The sequence below is a fragment of the Suricata suricatta genome, chromosome 4 (assembly GCF_006229205.1).
Source record: "Suricata suricatta isolate VVHF042 chromosome 4, meerkat_22Aug2017_6uvM2_HiC, whole genome shotgun sequence".
NCBI classification, from domain to species: domain Eukaryota; kingdom Metazoa; phylum Chordata; class Mammalia; order Carnivora; family Herpestidae; genus Suricata; species Suricata suricatta.
The window spans coordinates 34,844,384-34,866,326 of record NC_043703.1 but is presented as its reverse complement, the minus strand read 5'-3'; the positions used below and the strand labels follow the sequence as shown (position 1 = coordinate 34,866,326).

Here is a 21,943-nt window from a genome sequence, read left to right as displayed (position 1 = left end):
GGCTGTTTTTCACCATGTTCCTTCAATTCTTCAGTCTGCAGTGATGACCAACATCAGATACTATTAAGAAGTCTTCAAGCGTGTAAAATAATATGATTTCACAATGATTACATATTCACTCTACAGCTGGCTGAAGTTTTTACATCTCCATTTGTCATTGACGATTGTGTCCAATTAAATGATTAGCTTTTAAAAACTGCTGCACATTATGAGAGTGAACTTGTGTTCCATTGCACTGAGTGATGCAGAAACAAACTCATTACAGCATGTAATTCACCCATATTAAATAACAAACAGATGGCTGCTGTAAATGAGAGCTCCTTTTTCTCTTCAAAAGTGCCAGGAAAAAGGTGTTTTTATTTATCTTTGTTTCCAGCTTCTTTCTGTTTTCTTGACAAGTGGGCAGCTGGTTGCTGAGGTTTTCAATTGGTGCAGAAGAATGAAAAGCCTGTTTCCATTAATTTCCCCATAAAATAAGTCTTTGAATCATTTCTGTTATAAATGCAAGTGCAGTAGCAAGCTGCTGCTTGATTAATTCACTTATTATGAAGATTTCATCTTTTATAAGAGGGCCTGCAGGTAATTTATCTTGTTTAGTAAGATTAGAAAAATGTAATTATCTTGATACCTTTGGACCCCTCTCATTTTAATTGTGTTCCCATAAATTTCAAACATAAAGATGGGAATTTTTTGTGCACAAATGTTCCAACATGTGGTCAAAAAATGTGCTGTAAGATCTGCATAAAAATTTATCAAGTAAAATACATTAGGACTGTACGATTACAGGAATGAATACAAATAAAGCTAGCACACAATTATGCTAGTGTGTACAAACAAATATCTGCATTTCTGGTTCCCTAGTCATCTAACAGCTGGGGTGAGGTAAAGGGTTTGGGATTTGTAAAAAAGACTTTTTTCCCTTTTTATCAAGCATAAATGTCACTAGGGAAATGAAGAAATCTGTCTTATTTACACTAATAAAATTAAAATTGTGTCTGCTTCAAAGTGTTCTAAACTCAAAAGAATGGACTACTGAGTGTATACTGCATGTACTCTTCCCACCACTTTCATTATGTCTCTTAACATCTTTGGGAATTTGGATACATCTGTGATTTTATAATGAAACCCCAATTTGATTTATTTTTGTTTAAAACACTCTCTAAGACTGAGAAGAGAACTATTTAATTCTGTTTCCATATGTAGCTTCACATATTCAGTCTTGCAGGAAACATGCTCTCGGCTTGGCAGAGTTTTCTTTTTCTCTGCTCTTTCCTTCAGATCTCAGTTTGGCATTTTAGAAACCTTTATTTCACTCTATTAATTAGTATTTAATGTTCCTTTTTTTAGATGTTAAAATATACCATGGTTATTTCTTATATATATATATATGTGGGTATGTATGTATGTATATTGTGTATATTTCTCTCAGTCTGGACTCACTGTCCTGGAAGAAGGAAATCAAAAATATTGTATTATGACAGAGTTGTCTAGTCTTTTTCTATGGCTTTAGACCAGAAAGCATTTCATCCTTTGTAGTCTGAGGAATGGCAATAAACAGGTCAAATGATTGTTTTATTAAATTCTATATGGTCTGTGCTCAGGCAGGAACAAGATACAATTGGGGTACACTGAGTATTTTTATATAAGGAAGAGACTGTATAATTAAAAAGATGTATAGTGGGATTTCTATCATACATTTCTAATTTTAAACATAATATATATCTTAATAAAATATATACGCTTGCAAAAGTGAATGAAAATAATGTGACAGAAAAATATGTTATTGGTACAAACTGGTTGCATGTTTGTATGTTCGTCTTTTACCTTTGTGATTTATTCTTTTTATGAATATTGTTGCTGCCTCTAAATATACCTGCTTCTAGGGTTCTGTGCCAAAAAAATTACAGATTATGAATACTTGTGTATTATATTCTTACTGTTTTGAACACATACTAAAAATGGATTATGCATAAGACTTAGTGTTGGGAATGAGGAATCTCCATTTATTAAACGTGGTTTCTCACACCTTATTCTCCACATCTGTTACCCTAGCTGTGAATGCTTTGCCTGTTCTACCAGCCCAGATGAGATTTTGTGAGCAAATAAAGCACTTTGATAAATGAAGTAGCTTAGTTATAGTTCACCCTAGATTTCTCAAAACTCTACTAAATATTTAGCGTTAAAGAAACTTTCATAATGTTACTGATCATGGTTATACAATTTATTATTATTCATAAGGTTGACGATAAGACAAAGGACCTCAGCAGTTTTTAAAGGGTAATACGTCAGGCTAAGATATCTGCTACCACTCATTAGCCTATGATGATATTAAAGGGAGGAATTGCAATCTTAATAAGTGTTTTATCCTTTCTTTTGATAGTTGGTAGAGATGGAGTGTTATCTTAGCATTTTCCTCTAGCTTGTCCTCTAGAAATTGGGGCCCATACAAGTCTCCTCTTCATATGTCTGTCTTCTTACACTGTTACTTAATGTTGGTTAATACCAACACTGGTATCGATTTATAGCTTTGTTTAGAAATGTCAATAAAAGCAGTTGGACTATTTCACAACTTCTTTTTGATTGACATAGAAATAAGTACAGGGACACGCCTGAAACTCACTTTTAATTTGGAACAGGCAACTCAACAACAACAACAAAAAAGCCAGTAATTCATCACCTAGCTGCAAATATCATTGTGACCCACCTCTGTCCTTAGGGTTACTGCATAAAATGAAGTACAACATTAAGGAGAATGGAGAAGAAAGTTCAACCACTGGGGAAAGAACTAGAACAAAACTGACCCTGGATTTCTGATATTTCAGGAGATTTCTGATATTTCAGGAGATTTCTGATATTTCAGGAGATTTCTGATATTTCAATGAGATAAGATCTCAAAATCTCAAGTTGCAATTATATATAAAAATCTCAATTTGCTTTGGATTTGAGCTAATGAGCTCGGAATAAGTTGCTTTCAAAATTGTATTTTCTTTTAAAAAGAAGAAAAGCAAAATAACAATGGAGCAAACTCTGGGGAAGATGGCAGAATAGGTGGACCCTAAGCTCACCTCCTAGTATGGATAAAACTAGATAACACCCACATCAGCGTAAATAATCCATAAAATGACTCGAAGACTGGCAGAATTGACTCTCCACAACTAAATGTAGAGACAAGGCCCCACTGAAGAGGGTAAGAAGGAAGGAGATGTGGTCAAGAGCCAAAGAAACCCATGGAACTGTCCATGGGGGCAGAGAGACATGGTGGGCACGCAGAGAGGAGAGGGGCAGACTCCACCCCAGGCACTGGCAACCTGCACTGGGAAGACTAATCCCCATAACATTTGGCTTTATAAACAAGAGGGGCCTAACTTTGCTACTTCTTACAATGAGTGGAGCTTCACACCTGGAATGTTAAAAATCAGTGAACTCATCTCTGGGAGATGAGGGAGGGAAAGAGGAAAATTGAGTCTCCACCCTTAAAGAGGCATCACAACAAAGTGCTCTGCTGAGATACAACACAGAAGCAGCAGTTTGAAAAACACCTCAGGTATATGGAAAGAGACTTACTTACTAACCTCAGAGTTTGTGCTGGAAGGGCAGAGATCTTTGGGAAACTTATCCAAGAACAAATGATCTAGAAGACACCATTTCCTTTCCTCCCCTCCCCTTCCCCCAGCCTACATAGGTGGACCACTGCAGAAAACGGCACAACCCCAACACTCTCCACCCAAGGGCTAATCGCACACCTAAAGCAGAAGAGTGAGGACAATGCTGGCACTGTAACTACCACCACCATGCCTTTCTATGGTTTCCTACACCCCCAACTCAGCCAGGATGTGTAGAGGTTTTCACAGACAGATGCAGGTGCTCTCCCACAGTGGTCCTGCATAGACCTTGCTGACACTGTGTGTCCCACTCCCTGTTCTTCTGAGGACCTGCCCCCTCAAGTGCATATTTGGCCAGAGCCCATCCAAAGCAGTGCCATAAGCCTAGCAGTATGCAAGCAGCTCCTACAGGGCTAGCACCACTCCAAAGACTGTTCTGCATCAGAGATAGAGAAAGATAATCACATACACATACTAGTTGGATGGCAGCCCCTGCAGTGGGCTAGGGAAAGACATCTGTTTTAACTATAGGCCCTACCCACCAACCAGCATTTCTCAGGGGACAACACAAGGAAAGGGTGCTGCAGTTTGGTGCTACTATATCTCTGGACTATGCCTGGTCTGACTCACTTCAAGCCCAAGGTAGCCCTAAGGAGCTCACTAACAACACAGCGACCAAACCTGTCCACAACAGGCAAAGAGAGTCATTTCAGATGACTGGACAGAAGCTAAGCACAACTCAGTCACAATAATCAGGTGCATGCCACACACGTATAAGACACTCCAGTAGCACCAGGATCCAGTGGGAAACAGGGCACTAGAAGGCCACTTCTCTTCAAGAGAAACAGACACAGAGAGTTAGACAAAATAAGGAGATGGAAGAATATGTCCCCAAAGTAAGAACAGGGCAAAATCACAGAAAGAGAGCTAAATGTAATGAAGATATGTAATACTCCTGAGAGAGTATATAAAGTAATGATCATAGAGAAACTCACTGAACTTGAGGAAAGAATGGAAGGCTTCAGACTCTCAACAAAAATACAGAAAATATTAAAAAAGGAACCAATCAGAGATGAAGAACAGAATATATACTATTTAAGATACACTAAGAAATAAGTAGTAGACTGGAGAAGCAAAATGGATCTGCAACCTGGAGATTAGAGTAATGGAAAGCAATCAAACTAAGCAGAAGAGAAAAAAAAATGAAAACAGACTAAGGGATCTACGGCCATACTACCCTGAACGCACCCGATCTCGTCTTATCTCGGAAAATAGACTTAGGGAACTCAGTGAGACTATCAAGTGTATTAACATTTGCAATATAGGGATATTAGAAGGAGAAGAGAGAAAAGGGGACAGAAAATTCAGTAAGGAAATAGTAGTGGAAAACTTCTCCAATTCAGGGAAGGAAACAAATTCATATCCAGGAGACACAGAGAGACCCCCAACTATCACCCCAATGTGGTCCACATCAAGACAGAAATTAATTGAAATGGCAAAAACTAGTGAAAAAGACAGAAATTTAAAGCAGCAAGAAAAACCAAAACCAAACCAAACCAAAACAAACAAAAACAGCTACATACAATGGAAACCACATAAGGGTATCAGCTGATAGTTCACCCAAAACTTTGTAGGCCAGAAAGGGAGTGACACACTCAAAGTGCTTCAAGAAACTAAAAACAAAACCCTGCAACCAGGAATACTCTATTTAGCAATTTTATCATTCAGAATAGAGGTATTATAGAGAACAATAGGATTCAGTAACCAGAGAGGGAAAGATTAGGACCTGAGTTCCCTGGGTGGGGAAAAATATCTATTTTAGAACATGCTGGGAGTGTCTGATGACAGCAAAGCCCCTCAGGTGTAAGGTTCCTTTAAGAATGTAACAGACATCACCTACTTCCCCTCAGGTTTCCCTCAGGAATTTAACAAAAGACCTAACTACAAATAAGTAGTATACCATAAAACAGATGACCCACAAGGAATGATATGGTCATAGATGACCCCTCACACAATGGAATTGAACCAATCAGGAATGGACAACCCAGTACCTAAAGCCATAAAGCCAATAAGGGTATGACCTGAGAAGGAAAAAGAGGGAAGGAAAGGAGGGCTGCCCAAACCTTATAAAACAAAGACATTTGCCGATTGTCATGGGCATTCACTTTTGGATGCCTCCTCTCTGTAAAGAGAGCTTTCATATAATTCTTCCTTTGTGATCTTATATCCTAATAAATTTGCCTGCTGCTCATTTATGTCTATCTCTTCATTCTTCAAAGTGACAAGAGAACAAATTTCAGATATTGAGGTAAAAAAATCTTGCAACAGAGGAAGAGATAGAAAGTTTTCCAGACAAAAGTGAAAGGAGTTCACTACACTAAACCAACCCTACAAGATATGTCAAAGATACTCTGAGCAAAAAGGAAAGACCATAAGCAGAAGTGAGAAAAGTAAGAAGCATAAAAGCAGTAAAGTTAAGTATAATCTATAAAAAATCAGACAAGGGATTCACAAAATAAAAGGATGTAAAATATGTCACCATACACCTAAAAGGTGATGGGAGACAAATAAAAATCTAGTGCTTTTAAGAAAGGTTGAAACTTAAGTGACCATCAACTTAATACAGACTGCTATATGCGTAAATGTAGTTTATAAAGTGGTTGGAAACCACAAATCAAAAAATAGTGATATGCAAAAAATAAAGAAAAATAATACAAGACTATCACTAAAGAAAGGTAGGAAACTGTGAGATAAAAGAGCAAGAGAAGAAAGAATTGAGAACTACAAAGACAACAATAACATAATGGTAAGTACATGCCTATCAATTATTACTTTGAAGGTAAATGGACTAAACACTCCAATCAAAAGACACAGAGTGATGGAATGGATAAAAAAGCAAGATTCATCTATATGCTGCCTACAGGAAACTAATTTCAGATGTAAAGAGACATCCAGATGCAAAGTGAAGCAATGCAAAGTCATTTATCATGCAAATGGTAATGAAAAGAAGGCCAGGGTAGCAATATGTATATCAGACAATACAGACCAAAAAACAAACTGCAACAAGAGACAAAGAACAGTGTTTAATCATGAAGAAACAATCCAACAAGAAGATTTAATCATTATAAATATTCACCTAACATCTGAACACCCAAATACATAAAGCAGCTCATAACAAACTAAAGTAACCAACTGACAGCAATACAAAAGTAGGTCATTTTGACACCTCAGTTAGATAATAGATAGACCATACAAACAACTGAAGACCATTCAATCTCCAATGAAACCATGGTTTTGAATGACATATTGGATTAGATAGATCTAACAGATATATTTGGAACATTTCATCCTAAACCACCAGAATACAAATTGTTTTAATGTGCACATGGAGCATTCTCCAGAATTGATCACACGGTAGGCCACAAAAACAGGTTTCAAAAAGATAATTATTATACCATGCTTTTTAATTTTTATTTTTGAAAGAGAGTGAACATTCAAGGTGGGGAGAAGGACAGAGGGAAAGAGAGAAAGAATATTAAGCACGTTCCCTGGGTAAGTCCAGCCTGGGGCTAGATCCCACAACCCTGGGATCATGACCTGAGCCAAAATCAAGAATCAGACACTCAACCAACTGAACAACCCAGGCACCCCACCCATGCATCTTTTGTGCCCAATAGAAATGAGAGAGGAGAAATAACTGACACGATAGACTTACAAACAAGTGTAACAAAACAAAACAAAAACCACACATACAACAAAAACTGTTGTATGCCAACAAATTAGACAACCTAGAAGAAATGGATAAATTCTCAGAAACATAATCTCCCAAAATGGAAGCCAAAAAAAGAGCAAATTTGAACAGATTGATTACCAGCAATGAAACATAATCAGTAATCAAAAAACTCCCAACAAAAACAAAATTCTAGGACCAGGTGCCTTCACAGGTGAATTCTACCAAACATTTAAAGAAGAGTTAATACCTTTCTTCTCCAACTATTTTCCCCACACTCTCCCCCCCGCCAAATAAATAGAAGAAAGAAAGAAAGCTTCCAAATTCATCTATGAGCCCAGCATTGCCTGGATACTAAAGACGGATCAAAATACTACAAAGGGAAAAAAAAGAGAAAGAAAAAAAAAACAACTGAAAGACCGTATCTCTGATGAACATAAATACAATAATCCTCAGCAATATATTAACAAATCTAATCAAATAAAACATTAAAATTATTCACTAATATCAATTGGGATTTACTTTCTGGATGCAAGGGTGGTTCAATATTCACAAACTAATCAATGTGATGCATTTTAGCAATATCAGAAAGATAAAACCACACAATCATTTCAGTAGATACAAAAAAAAATCTGATAAAGTGCAACATCTATTTATGATTAAAAACCCTCAAAAAAGTGGGTTTGGAGGGAACATACATCAACATAATAAAGGCCACTTATGAAAACAACACAACTAATAGTACACTCAATGGTGAAAAATAGAGCTTTCTCCCTAAGATGAGGAACAAACCAAGGATCCCCACTCTTACCACTTTTATTCAGCACAGTACTGAAAGGCCTAGTCATGGATAGCAGACAAGAAATAGGCATCCAAACTGCTAAGGAAGAAGTAAAACTCGCTATTTGAAGATGACATGATCCTATACAAAGAAAACCCTATAGACTCCACCAAACAGATATTAGAACTGATAAATTAATTCAGTAAGATCTCAGGATACAAAATCAATATACAGGAATCTTGCATTTCTATACACTATAATTAACTAACATGATGAAAAATTAATAATCCCATTTACAATTGTACAAAAAATGAAATACTTAGACATCAACTTAACCAAGGGGGTGAAAGACCTGTATTTGAAAACTATAAAACACTGATGAAAGAAGCTGAAGATAACACAAATGGAAAAATATCCCATGATCATGGACTGGGAGAACAAATATTATTAAAATATCTATACTACCCAAGGCAATATACCTATGTAATGCAATCTTTATCAAAATACCAACAGCATTTGTCACAGAACTAGTAATTTTAAAATGTACATGGAACCAAAAGACCCTGAGTAGCCAATGCAAACTTGAAAACAACAAAATGGGAGGTATCACAATCTCAGATTTCAAGATAGTAATCCAAACAGTATGATACTGACACAAAAGTAGACATACCTATCAACAGAAAAGAATGAAGTGACTAGAAATAAACCCATGATTGTATGGTCAATTAATCTTTGACAAAGGAGGCAAGAATACACATGGGAAAGAGACATCTCTTCAACAAATGCCACTGGGAAACTGGGCAACTAATTTCAAAAAATAAAGCTAGACCACTTGGTTACATCATACACAAAAATAAACTCAACATGGATTAAACACCTTAATGTGAGATCTGAAACCATAAGAATCCTAAAACAGAAGACACACAGTAGATTCTGTGATACTGGCCATATCAATATTTTTCTATTGATGTCTCCTGAGGCAAAAGAAACAAAAGCAAAAATAAACCATTGAGGCCACATGAAAATAAAAAGCTTCTGCATACCAAGAAAACCAACACTACTGAATAGGAATATATTCACAAATGGCATATCAGGTAATGTGTTGGTATCCAAAATATATAAATAACTGACACAATTACACACACACGCACATGAACATACATACACAAATGATCCAATTTAAAATGAGCATAAAACATGAACAGATACTTCTTCAAAAAAGAAATACAGGTGACCAACAGACACAATAGAGGATGCTCAACATCACTCATCAATGAAATGCAAATCAAAACCAATGAGATGTCACCTTAGACCTGTCAGAATGATTAAATAAAAAACACAAAAAACAACAAGTGTTGGCAAGGATATGGAGAAAAAGGAAAACTCATGCATTATCGGTGGGAATGCCAAAAGTATTGCAGCAACTGTGAAAAACAATATGGAGGTTCCTTAAAAAATTAAAAATAGGATGACCATACGATGCAGTAGTTCCAGTCCCAGGTATTTACCTCCAAAATACAAAAATATTAATCTGAAAAGATATATATATACTTCTTTGTCTATTGTAGTATTTTTTTTATAATAGCCAAATTATGGAAGCAACCCAAGTGTCCAACAACCAATGAGTGGATAAAAAAGAATTCAGTCTTACCATTTTCAGTAATATGGATGCATCTAAAGGGAATAACACTAAGCAAAGAAGTTAGAGAAAGACAATAAGCATATCATTTCACTTATATGTGAAATTTAACAGGCAAGACAAATAACAAAAAAAGAGAAACCAAAAAAAAGCAGACTCTTAATGATAAAGAACAAACTGACGGTTACCAGAAGGGGTGGGGGGTGGGGGGTGAAATAGGTGGAGGGGATGAAGAGTACATCCTTCAAGATGAGCACTGAATAATGCATGGAATTGTTGAATCGCTGTAATGTACACCTAAAAAGTAATATAACATTGTATGTTAACTATACGGGAATTTTAAAAAAGTGACAACAAAAATAACAGATGTCTGCTAATATAAAATCTAGAATGCTTAATGAACCTCAATCCTAAGAGCACGGTTGATAGACTTTCATTTACAGTTTGGACATGTTACCATTGGGGCTCTATTTCATCCTTCTCGTTAAAAACATCTAAAAGAAACAAAGACAACAGTAGTACCAGCTTTACTTTCTTCAAAATTTCCCGGTTCTCCTAAGTTGATGCAAGAGCTGCTAAAATCAACAGAGGTATCATAGGGATAGGAAGATTCCATGCAGGCAGAATCGGCAAGAAAATACCATCAAAAGAGAAATAAGCAATGAAGCAATATTCCATTGGGCTGAGCAAAGAATATCATAAAAAGCCATATTTGCAGGAAGCAGTCTGTCTCTGTTACAAGAAATGAAAATGCCTAAACAAGAAAACATATTCTCTATTTCCATTGGTTAGGGAAGAAAAAACTAAACTATAGAAACATGTACAAAATCATCTATCATTAAAAAAAAAGTCTCAGTTAATTTGGGATGGAATCCTGCTCCATCCTATCACTACCAGTAAAGCAAACCAGATACACACAACTCCAAATACCTGGAGAAATCTACCCTTTTCAGTGATTAAAAAAAAATGAACCAATATAGTACCATAACAAAGAAAAAAGAAAAAGGGTTTGGTGCTAAGGAAAGAACTAAGATAGAAATATTTATAAAGAAACTTCATCAGAAAGAAAAAAACATTTATAACCAATTTCAATCCATGGATTACCAAAATAAAACAAAAGCATAAACCATCAAAAATGCAATAATTCATGTGAAAATATGACAAAGCAGAATACAGGAACTCAAAGAATTAGCCTAACTCAGGGGAAGAAAATGGACAATGAAAATTCACATCAAAGCATTAAAAGCATCCATAGAAATAAGTGGGGGGAAAAAACAAAATAAAGGGATTGTAATACTCTTGTTAAGAGATTTAGAGGACAGAAATGACAGGGGTGCCTGAGTGGCTCAGTCAGTTAAGCATCCGACTTCAGCTCAGGTCATGATCTTGCTTTTGTGAGTTTGAGTCCCAGGTCAGGCTATGTGCTGACAGCTCAGATCCTGGAGCCTGCTTTGGATTTTGTCTCTCCCTCTGTCTCTGCCCCTCACAATCTCTCTCTCTCAAAAAAAAATTAATTAATTACATTTAAAATTATAAAAATGACAAAAATGTGTAAATAAAAATAATTTCGAAAATTGGAAGGAAAGCAATAGTGTAAGGAAATAAGCCACAAATTTTAGATCCTGCAGAAAAACTTGAAATAAAAAGAAACACGAAAAGTATATAATTCAAAATGTTTGCCAAAATTTTTTAAAAATAAATTAAAAATAGGGAAGGCCACATTGTATGTCAGGGTAAATTAGATAAGAATAATAAATACTGATTCAGACCCTAGCAATATTTCTGAAATTCAAGTGGGAGGATATTTTGTTTTGGCAAACAGGTGAAAACAGTGTCACTTCTATGGGCAAAAATTTAATCCTGTGGCTCCCACTAACACATACAGAATTTTCAAAGAAAGAAAATGCAACAAAAGGTTTGTTCCCTTCACTCAAACTCAATAGCAATAAGCATTCAAGGACATGAGGAGTATTAATGCTATGAGCCATTATTGAGAAATCCACCAGAAAACAAACATCAAGTAATAAAAATGTGATTGTGAAAAGCTCAAGAACTGATAAGAACAAATGCATTTAACGGTGCAACTGCTAACTAAAACTAACATGAAATTTGAAATTACAGGAAATAATGTAAATTGTCTATATCTTGACCATACACAATGATAAATATATTTTATCCATCTTGCACTCTTAGAATGGTCCTTTAATTAATTTTTTAGGTGACATGTTTTCATGTGACAACTATGTTCTGTTGTATACCTCACTGTATCCATATCAGAACTCAGAGAAATATGCCGAGCCTTCTAGCTTACATTAATATAAAATATAAAGTAAGTTAAAAAATAATCCAAGCTGACTGATTAGAAAAAATATATAAACAAAATGAAAAAAAGAAGTGATATTATAAAGGGAAAAATAATACATTGAAGATACTAGAATAAACAGGTTACAGGTACTCATTTCAAAGACATAATAAAATAGAAGCCAATAGCTGACCTAATTAAGGAAAGAAAACTTCTGGAAAGAGATCACAAATACCCAAACAAAAATGGTTAAGGGAAATTCTCCACAGATAAAGAAACATAAGAGCAACAAGATACATTTTCTAAACTTTACATAAATAAGCATTTAAAAACCTGTCTAAAAACAGTTTCTTATGGAGACATTTGTCAAAAGTAACTTTGGAACAGCTAAGCAAACTTAACTTTCCAAAGTAAAAAATATAAAAAGGTTTGGAGATCGACCCTTCCCCAATCTAGCTGGTGACAAACCCTCAAGCATATATGTTTGTAGTGAGGAATTCTATCAAAAATTTAAAAATCAGATAAATTCAATCATATTAAACTAGCTACAAGTCATAGAAAACTGAAATAAAAACATTCCAAATCTTTTTGAAGTAAAAATAAACAATACTAAAACTTTGAAATTTTAAATACAAAAGGTATACACTAACTTTTATTATGTATGTTTATGTAAAAAACATTCACAAAGAGAAAACACATATTCGGAGTAGTAAACCATGATGAAATGAATCTTATTTTATACAAGTAAGGATATTGCAATATTAGAAAAAAACTTAGTATTATAGTTTTATATAAGGATATATTTATCACAATTATCTTAGGAAAAAATATCTTGATAAACTTCAACCTAGAATTTGGAAAAATTCAAGATCCATCGTTGGTAAGTAATTCCACGAAGAAGAATATTTTTACAGGAGAATGTAAGTGCATTTTATACAAGACGAGCATCATACATGTAACACACGATACCTACCCACTGCATTTCATCCCTTCAGCCAGCAGAAATAAACCTCCTTCTGCAACCCACAAATCCATCCACATTTCACTTGCAGCATAACTTGAATTGTAGTAATTTATAGATCAAGCTTCTCAAAGGCAATTATGAGATCACATTTATCTTTTTAGTCTGGCATCAACCTGGGTTTGTGACCCATATTTTTCAAGAACTGTGAAGAGCTTGATATGTTACCTTATTTATAAGAATCTAGTTATATCACCTTACTTTCAAATTGGCCTGCCTCAGTTTCTTGGATGCCAGCATAAGGCATGAATCTCCTGGGTAAAAGGAGACTTGTGACTCAGAGAAAGTAGCACAAGCTAATTACTGTCATTTATTCTTTCTCCCCAGTTGCACAAGAGTAACACAAATAGATCACATGGATATCTGGCTGGACACACTGTGAGTTGCACTGGAGGAGAAGAAATTTAAGTTTAGGAAACACAAATCTTTATACTGGGCTTTAGGCATGCATGACTTTAGCCCCAAAGGGAGGCATTAAGTTTCTTATACTGGACTCTTAAGTATGCCTGGCTTTTGCTCTGGAGAGAGACATTATCTCTATCATCCAAAGATGTTTACTGCATAAATGTCCTTTTAAACTTAGTCTGTAACAAAGTGCAGTTAATACGTTGCTTCATATGATGTACAGAAATGCCTGAGACCCATGGACAATTGGCTAGCAACAATTACATATTTAAGTATTTCCCAGTACAGAAACATAACTGATGAATGAAAATGAGGTAAGTGTTATTCCCACTTTAAGAGCGGATAATTGAAAACTTGGGTTCTTTTGAGTTCAATAGAACAAAGAAAACATGTTGGAGGAAGCCTCTAACTAATCAGCTCTACTTGCTCTCTGTCCTTGAGCCGCACCTCGGTCTGAAGCTTAAGAACACCAGCCAAGCTATCAAAGTGAAAAAGAGAATCTTGGGCGCCTGAGTGGTTCAGTCAGTTAAGCATCTGGCTTCGGCTCAGGTCATGATCTCATGGTTTGTGGGTTCGAGCCCCACGTCAGGCTCTGTGCTGACAGCTCAGAGCCGGGAGCCTGCTTCAGATTCTGTGTCTCCCTCTCTCTCTGACCCTCCCACGCTCCCACTGTCTCTCTCTGTCTCTCAAAGATAAATTAAAAAAAAAATTAACAAATTTTTAAAAGAAAAAGACTATCTTATATCTGTCAAAAAGAATCTCCCATCTATCAAAAAGATCTTATATTTTAACCTGTTTAAAAGGAGAAATTAGATCAAAAGTTCCATTTCACTTAAGTATTTAGTTGTAGCTTCTCATAGCATGAATTGACATCCTGTTTATTATACAATATCATCTCCTTGTTTCTACTGTCTCATTAGTGGGAAGGCTACAAATGAACCGGTCAGTTTTACATCCTTTAGTTTAATCTTTTAGAAACTGCCTTTGCTGTTTTCTGAAAATTCTAGAAAGAGAGAGGGATGGTCTTTGGTATGACATAATCCTAAACAGAGGTACCTTAGGCAGAGCTTGCTACCTAAGCCATGCATTTTATTAGACACATCTTCAGTATGAAATACTATGTGGGTTAAGTTTTTGCATTTTATTTTTCTACACTTCATTTCAGTCTATAAGGGAAAATAAGGCTTAGTTTCAATTGGCTATTTGAGTAAGAATTAATCCATTTGTGCTGTGAAACGATTGTTCTAGAAAAGGCTACTCTTAAACAAAAAACTTGTTTCTAGAACGCTCATTTATCATTGCTCAAAAATACTGGGTGATATCTCTATTAGATGTTGTTAGACACTTAAAGTTCTCCAAAAATAGAAGTCTTTAATAAAAATGATCAGCGATAACAATGTCAACATACTTAGAAAAGGCCTGGGGTGCCTGGGTGGCTCAGTCGGCTGAGTGTCCGACTTCGGCTCAGGTCATGATCTCACCGTTCGTGGGTTCGAGCCCCACACTGGGCTCTGTCCTGACAGCTCAGAGCTTGGAGCCTGCTTCTGATTCTGTGTCTCCCTCTCTCTGCCCCTTCCTTTCTCGCACTCCGTCTCTCTCTCACTCAAAAATAAACAAACATTATAAAACATTAAAAAAAGAAAAAAAAGGCCTGATAAAAATGCCAAGGTAACATGGTCTCTGATGACTTAAGCTAAACAGAGTAAACCTGGAAGATAAAATATATGTAACTAAATAGTCCCTTGCTTCTTCACAAAAATTAAAAAGAGTAACTTTTCAAAGTTTAGCTGTTTCCTAATTGAAAATAAATAATTGAAAATGTTTGTCAAAATAATTAGGCCATTGAAAATGTGGGCCTAGTGCATAGTAGGTTTTCAAAACTGACTGACTGAATGTTTGAATGAATGAATTTGGCTTAAAGAATTAGTGATATATAATCTTCAGGTTTCCTCTAGGCCTCTTAGCTAATAAAATATAGACTAGGGGCTCAATCTGCTCCCTTGTATCAAAAGTACACATTGAACAGATTTAAAACAAAAAGAAAGCTGATAGCTTCAGAAGTCCTTAGAGAATAATGTGTAGACAGGAACTCATCCCAAACTATCCCCACCCCATTCAATACACATTTTACTATTCAAGCTGGAAATCAGCATAGTTTATAAACTGTAAGCTCCACGTCCAAGCTTTCTTAACAGCCATAACTGATATGGATACACTCTTCTAAAGTGACTTCTGACGGTTTTCTCTGGGGGTAAGTTTTTATACAGTTAGGCACATGGCTAAGTGCACATAGTCGGATGTTTTGGAGTTTTGTATACTCATTCTGAATGACTTTGTCATATTTCTGGTTGCTTGGGAGTTACCTATATATTTTGTGACAATGAATAAGGCATTACAATATTGATTAATTCATGGAGGGTATAGTATCGCCCAAGTCTAACAAATAAATATGCCAGAAATAAGTCATTTTTTTGCTATATTGGACTGTACTCTTCTTATAAGCAAATAAAAATCTAAATATTTATAGGTATGAGTTGAAATTCTTCAAAACATTCAATAGAGGTAAATCATTTTCCTCAAATCTGAATACTGTTAACATTTGAGATCTGATATGTAGAGATTTTGATTCTTATAAAATTTTTATTTCATGATGCACATAAATTATCTTATGTTCTTTTCAAACAATGTCAGAGCTGGATCTTAAGATACATTACATTTCCAAAGGATACCATTTACCCTATCATCACACTCTGAGAGTAACCTTTCTCAAAGATGCTAACAGTGATAATGGCTTGGAAATGGGTGGAATGGGGAATATGGGTGCTGTTTTTCTTCTCTACTTTTGATTTTGCTTTATTTTCCATCTTTCTGTTATTTGCATTTTGGTAGTGGCAGCCACACTTTTTATAGTTAAAGTATGTAGTAATGGGATTTTAAAATACATTTAGAAATATTATTTAATAAATTTTTAACATTTTGTGTTGTAATGCAGTGAAGTTCCTTGTTTCGAATTTACATTACTCATGGTTGGGCAATTTGAAGTGACCTCTCTCTGAACAGGAAAAGCAATTTAACTCACCTGAATCCATGTAGTCACAGATTTTTCTCAATATTTCTTTTTACCACCTATTATAGATTTTTAAGACATATCTTTGAAATTTGAGAGGCCTCTTTTATTGTAAATACCAGCTTAATTTAATGATGATGGCCTGTCCCTTTACAGTCCTTTTTCAGATTAATATAAGTGCCTGTTAGAAAACTCAAAGAATTTATTTAAAATGGAATAATGTAAATTTTATTATTTTCAATAAAATGTATATGGCTATCATTTGGGTGTTTCTGTATTTCTGTATTCTTGAAACTAAGTCTATTAAAGAAATGTTTAAGTGGCATCTTTTCCTTCTAAAAGTTAAAATGTATCCTTTTGTTTTTGTTTTATAATTAAACAAACAGGGAAAATAGGGTTGTAATAGGCAGCAGGAAGACATTCTGTCAGGTAGTACTACATAAATGTACGCAATGGATTTATACCCTCTGATCCTATCGCTTCTCGGCCTTTTGGCTAAGATCAAGTGTAGTATCTGTTCTTATCAGTTTAATATACCCTATGATCCTGATTTTATTTTTTGAAACTTTTTGTGTGTTTATCTAGTTTTGAGAGAGAAGGGGGCAGGGCAGAGAGCGAGGGAAAATAGAGAATCACCAAGCAGGCCCTGTTCTGTTAGCACACAGCCCTATGGGGTCTCAAACTCATGAGCCATGAGATCATGACCTGAGCCAAAATGAAAAGTCAGATGCCTAACCTACAGAACCACCCAGGTGCTCCTGATCCTGATTTTAAAGGTTATCTTCTGATTATCAGTGGGATTAGGGGGTAGGTAGTTATATTGCAGCAACGTGTCAAACATAACTTTTTCCCATCAACACTGCTAATACCTGCTCTCTAATTAAATATAGTATCATCATATTCCTTTATTTTATAGTAATCATTGGCTAAACTGCTAAACTGGAGGACCTTTCACACATCATTACCAGAGGGACCTGACTTTTCATCTTAGTGATTATTTTTTTCCCCATACAAATTACTATATTTGGTGTGTAAAGCAGTTTTACCAACAGGCTTTACCAGTTATACTGTTTCTGATCTTAGTGATTTTTAAAACCAAAAAAAAATGTTTTAATACTCTGTACTCAATACTTGTAATGCTGTTCATGCCTCATCTGGCCACCAGATGCACACCTAACTGTACTTGCTATCAAAGACATTTAGGAATTTGATAGGGTGGCAATTAGGTTTGTTCATAACTACTGGGCATGGCTCACAATACTGTGCTTCATGACATTTGAAATCCATAGGCATATGTTAATTATCTTATTTAATCATCTCCACAATCCCGTCAGGAGACAAGACTAGTATCAACCTCCAAACATTCTTTCAGATGCTGAAGCTGAGATCCAGAAAAATGAAGTGACTTCTGAAAGAGCCAATACTTAGGTAGTTAGGCTAAGATAAAGAACTCCTGTTTGAAAACTCCTTGGCCCATGTTCTTTCCACTAAAATCATTCTGGAAAAAGGTCTGTAGCTACCATTTTGTAGTTACATAGCTCTAGGTCATTCATAAATTATGAAAACCATTATTTAAACTTAATCCCACCTATGGACACATTAACTCAATTGAGGTGTATAACTAAAGAACTTAACACTTAACATAATATATATTATATATATGTACATGAACATATATGCATATATACACATGTGATTTATGCATATATACATATACACGTGTACAATACATGTATGTATAACATGTGTACATGTATTGTGTACCACATATATGTATATACACACAAATCTGTATATATGGATACTTGGGTGTGTTAATTATATGCATATATATATATAAGTGTCTATGTATGTATATATGACAGTCATGGAACAATGTTCATTAACCTAACATCTGAAGGTTATCAAGCATTTATTATGTACCTAACATGGTGCTAAGTATTTAAAAAATTTTATCACTTACTCCCTCCAAAATTGGTTAAATATTATTCTCAATTTACAGATGCTGAAGTGAAGCCAAGAGGGCACAGGCATCTTTTTCAAAGGCACACAACTAGGTGGTAAATTCATGATTTGAACCCACTTCTATTGACTTCTCAGCTTATTTTTACTACATTTACTGCAGTCAACAGAACTCGTACTTACATGTGCAAGGCACTATTTTAAGTAATTTATAACATCAACTAATTTAATCATTGTGAAATACCTGTGTAGTATTCCAAGTGCTGGTGATTTTTATTACATGTCCTTCATGACATGAAATATCACTCTATTCCAGTTCCTTTAATTTTTTTATGGATCCCACCTTTCCTTTGATTTTAAACTCGTAACAAAAATTTTTTTAAGAATTACAACCTTTTACTGTTAATTTTTTAAAATGTACTTCTCCTTAGAATATACATTAAAAAAATTTTTAACACAATGTAAATAGATAACATAAACATCTCCAATGGTTTACTCACATGTCTTTTTTTTAAGTTTATTTATTTATTTTGAGGGGATTGAAAAACACTGTCAACTACATTGATCTAGAGGACAATCAAGCATTTCAGAGTAATCCTGATTTTGAAATGAAGATGATTAGCCACATGCTGAGATATAAAACAAATCTGGTTCCCTTTAAAGGATGAATATCATTCAGAGTATAGTAAGAGGGCACTCTTAAATTAGAACTCTCACTGGTAGTATTAAGTAAAAATCAGATTTATGTAGACAATACTACTTCAAGATGACAAAACATTTGGGGATGCTGATTTGAAACCCCCTATTGATGGAAACAGATTAGGAAAGAAGGGAGCAAGTGGGGGGAGGGCAAGAGGAAAAAGGAAGAATAAAAACAAGCTTTAGGAAAATGTCATACATACAATCACATGCCTTTGCCAATATATTTAACATGTTTCAAATAACTGAGAGTGATGAATGGAAATGAATAATTTATATGGTAAAAAATATCAAAAGATCTTTGCATGGGTCACATGGAATAATGCATGGACAACATTCCTACTTCCCAATGGGTGGTTCACGTCCTTGACATATTACTAATTGTATACTTTTAAGTGAAATAGGAAATAGAATTTAAAACATGAAATGTAATACATGTAACATATAAAACATTAGACCTGACAGTCATTCTTGGAAACACAATAAAAATGGCAACTAAACACTATTAAGACAATTAGGTTTGATTTCCATGTACCTAAGACGTATGATGAAGTTGAAGGCAAAACAAGATCTTGAAATGAGCAGTAAAGTTTAGGTTTTGAAATAAATTATAATTGAGCATTATGTATAGGTAGATCGTTTTAGACAGTTATTTGCTATCAATATTGTGACAATAGTTTACAAACACCTAACGGATCTTTCTGCTCTTTCACTTTTGAAAAACTAACACTGTTGGCTATATATTTTTTTTAAATCTTTAGAATTTTATTTTTTTTATACAATTTTTTTTTTTTAACGTATGCAATTATTTTCCGTCATTTACAATACAGTAGTTTCAATGTGTTGGCTATATTTTTTGAGCACTGAATTTTTTTAAAAAAGTGTGTGAAATACATAACCAAAATGTTATTCCAATAAAAAATATGAAAACAAGAACAAGGAGGCATAAATATCTGTGTAACTAAAAGGAGACATGTGCTAACATTCCTCAATGTAATTTCTGCCAAATCTAGTATTAGCCATTGTCAATCAAGTTATCACGTCTACTGGTAAGATATATGAACAAATTGAGAAACATGTTATTTTCAGTTTTGTTTATAATTTTATAATGTAAAATAAGTACATATTTAAGATTTTCTTTCTGGATCTATATATTGCTTTAACAGAGGGTTAAAGACATGATAAAGATATAGTAATACAATAGTAAATCATTTTGTAACTTTTAGTCAGTCATAATTAATCTTCAGCTATCTAATGACAATGTTTGAGCATGATATGTAAAACTCATGTTTATTTCTCAATGTAAATATTGCCTCAGAAATGTTATTGAAATATAGAATGCTCTTGAGCTATAGTTTTCAAATCTTCCAAATTTTTTTATATTTATTTGAGAGAGAGCACATACGCACATGTGCATGATCAAGACAGGTAGGGGCAGAAATACAGGAAGGGTGAGAATTCCAAGTAGGCTTTGTGCTGTCAGTGCAGATCCTGACGTGGTGCTTGATCCCATGACCCTGGGATCACGACCTGAGCCAAAATCAAGAGTCAGACACTAAACCATCAGAACCACACAGGAGCCTCAAATCTCCCAAATTTCTATTATTCCAATATTTCTATCGAAACATCATAAAGATATCTAAACATGCATTTCTAATTTAAGACTGCCCTCTTACTATACTCTGAATGATATTCATCCTTTAAAGGGAACCAGATTTGTTTTCTATCTCAGCATGTGGCTAATCATCTTCATTTCAAAATCAGGATTACTCTGAAATGCTTGATTGTCCTCTAGATCAATGTAGTTGACAGTGTTTTTCAATCATCTATGGTCTGTGGCTTTTCCTATTTGTTCTAACAATTTATTGACAGATGGGCTTTTAATCTCTAACAATGATTACGGTATTGTCTGTTTTTCCTTTTAATTTTATTCTTGCAAGTACAGGGAAGTTCTGTGATTAGTCACATGTACATATACAATTGCTATGCTTTCCTGAGGAATGGATTTATTTATCATCACAAAATATCCCTTGTTCTGTTATTAATCTTCTTTATGACATATGTCACTCCCATTAACAGCAATTTTAGGCTTCTTGTATCTTATTACATCAATTTATTTTCAAAATATTTGCAGTTTTTTATTTAATATATGTTTCTTATAGAAAGCATAGTTAGGTCCTGATTTTCTTTAAATTCATTCTGTTTGTCTCTGCCTTTTAACTGAACTGTTTTGTCCATATCATTTAGTATAACGGTAAAATATAGGTTCATGATTGTAATATTTATTTATTCTCTATATTTCCTAACATATTTTAGGTTATGTATTTTGTAATATTTTACTTTTATATTGTTTTAGTTATATGATTTATACTATTTTGGTTTAGTGTGTGTTCTAGGTTAAATTTAAGATCAGTCAAGGTCTATGATAACTCAGGCATGGAAGGAAAGAGCTACACAGGAGTCAGGGGTACTATTGTAACCAATGGCAAAAATTCAACTAGAATTAGTGTAAAAGAGAGGTAACTTAGTAATTCATTTTAAAAAATGACTGAGGTGTCCTGGGGCTCAGTTGGTTAAGCGTCCAAACTCTTGGTTTCAGCTCAAGTCATGATCTCATGGTTTCATGGGTTCAAGCCTCCCATCGGGCTCTGTCCTGACAGTGCAGAGCCTGCTTGGGATTGTCTCTTTCTCTCTCTCTCTCTCTCTCTCTCTCTCTCTCTCTCTCTCCTCTCTCT

At 34.7% G+C, this 21,943-nt stretch overlaps 1 pseudogene; it reads left to right on the top strand.

The window, feature by feature from the left end:
• Window positions 1-17,022: 17,022 nt before the first annotated feature.
• LOC115291001 lies at window positions 17,023-17,184 on the top strand (annotated as a pseudogene).
• The last annotated feature ends 4,759 nt before the right edge of the window (window positions 17,185-21,943 follow it).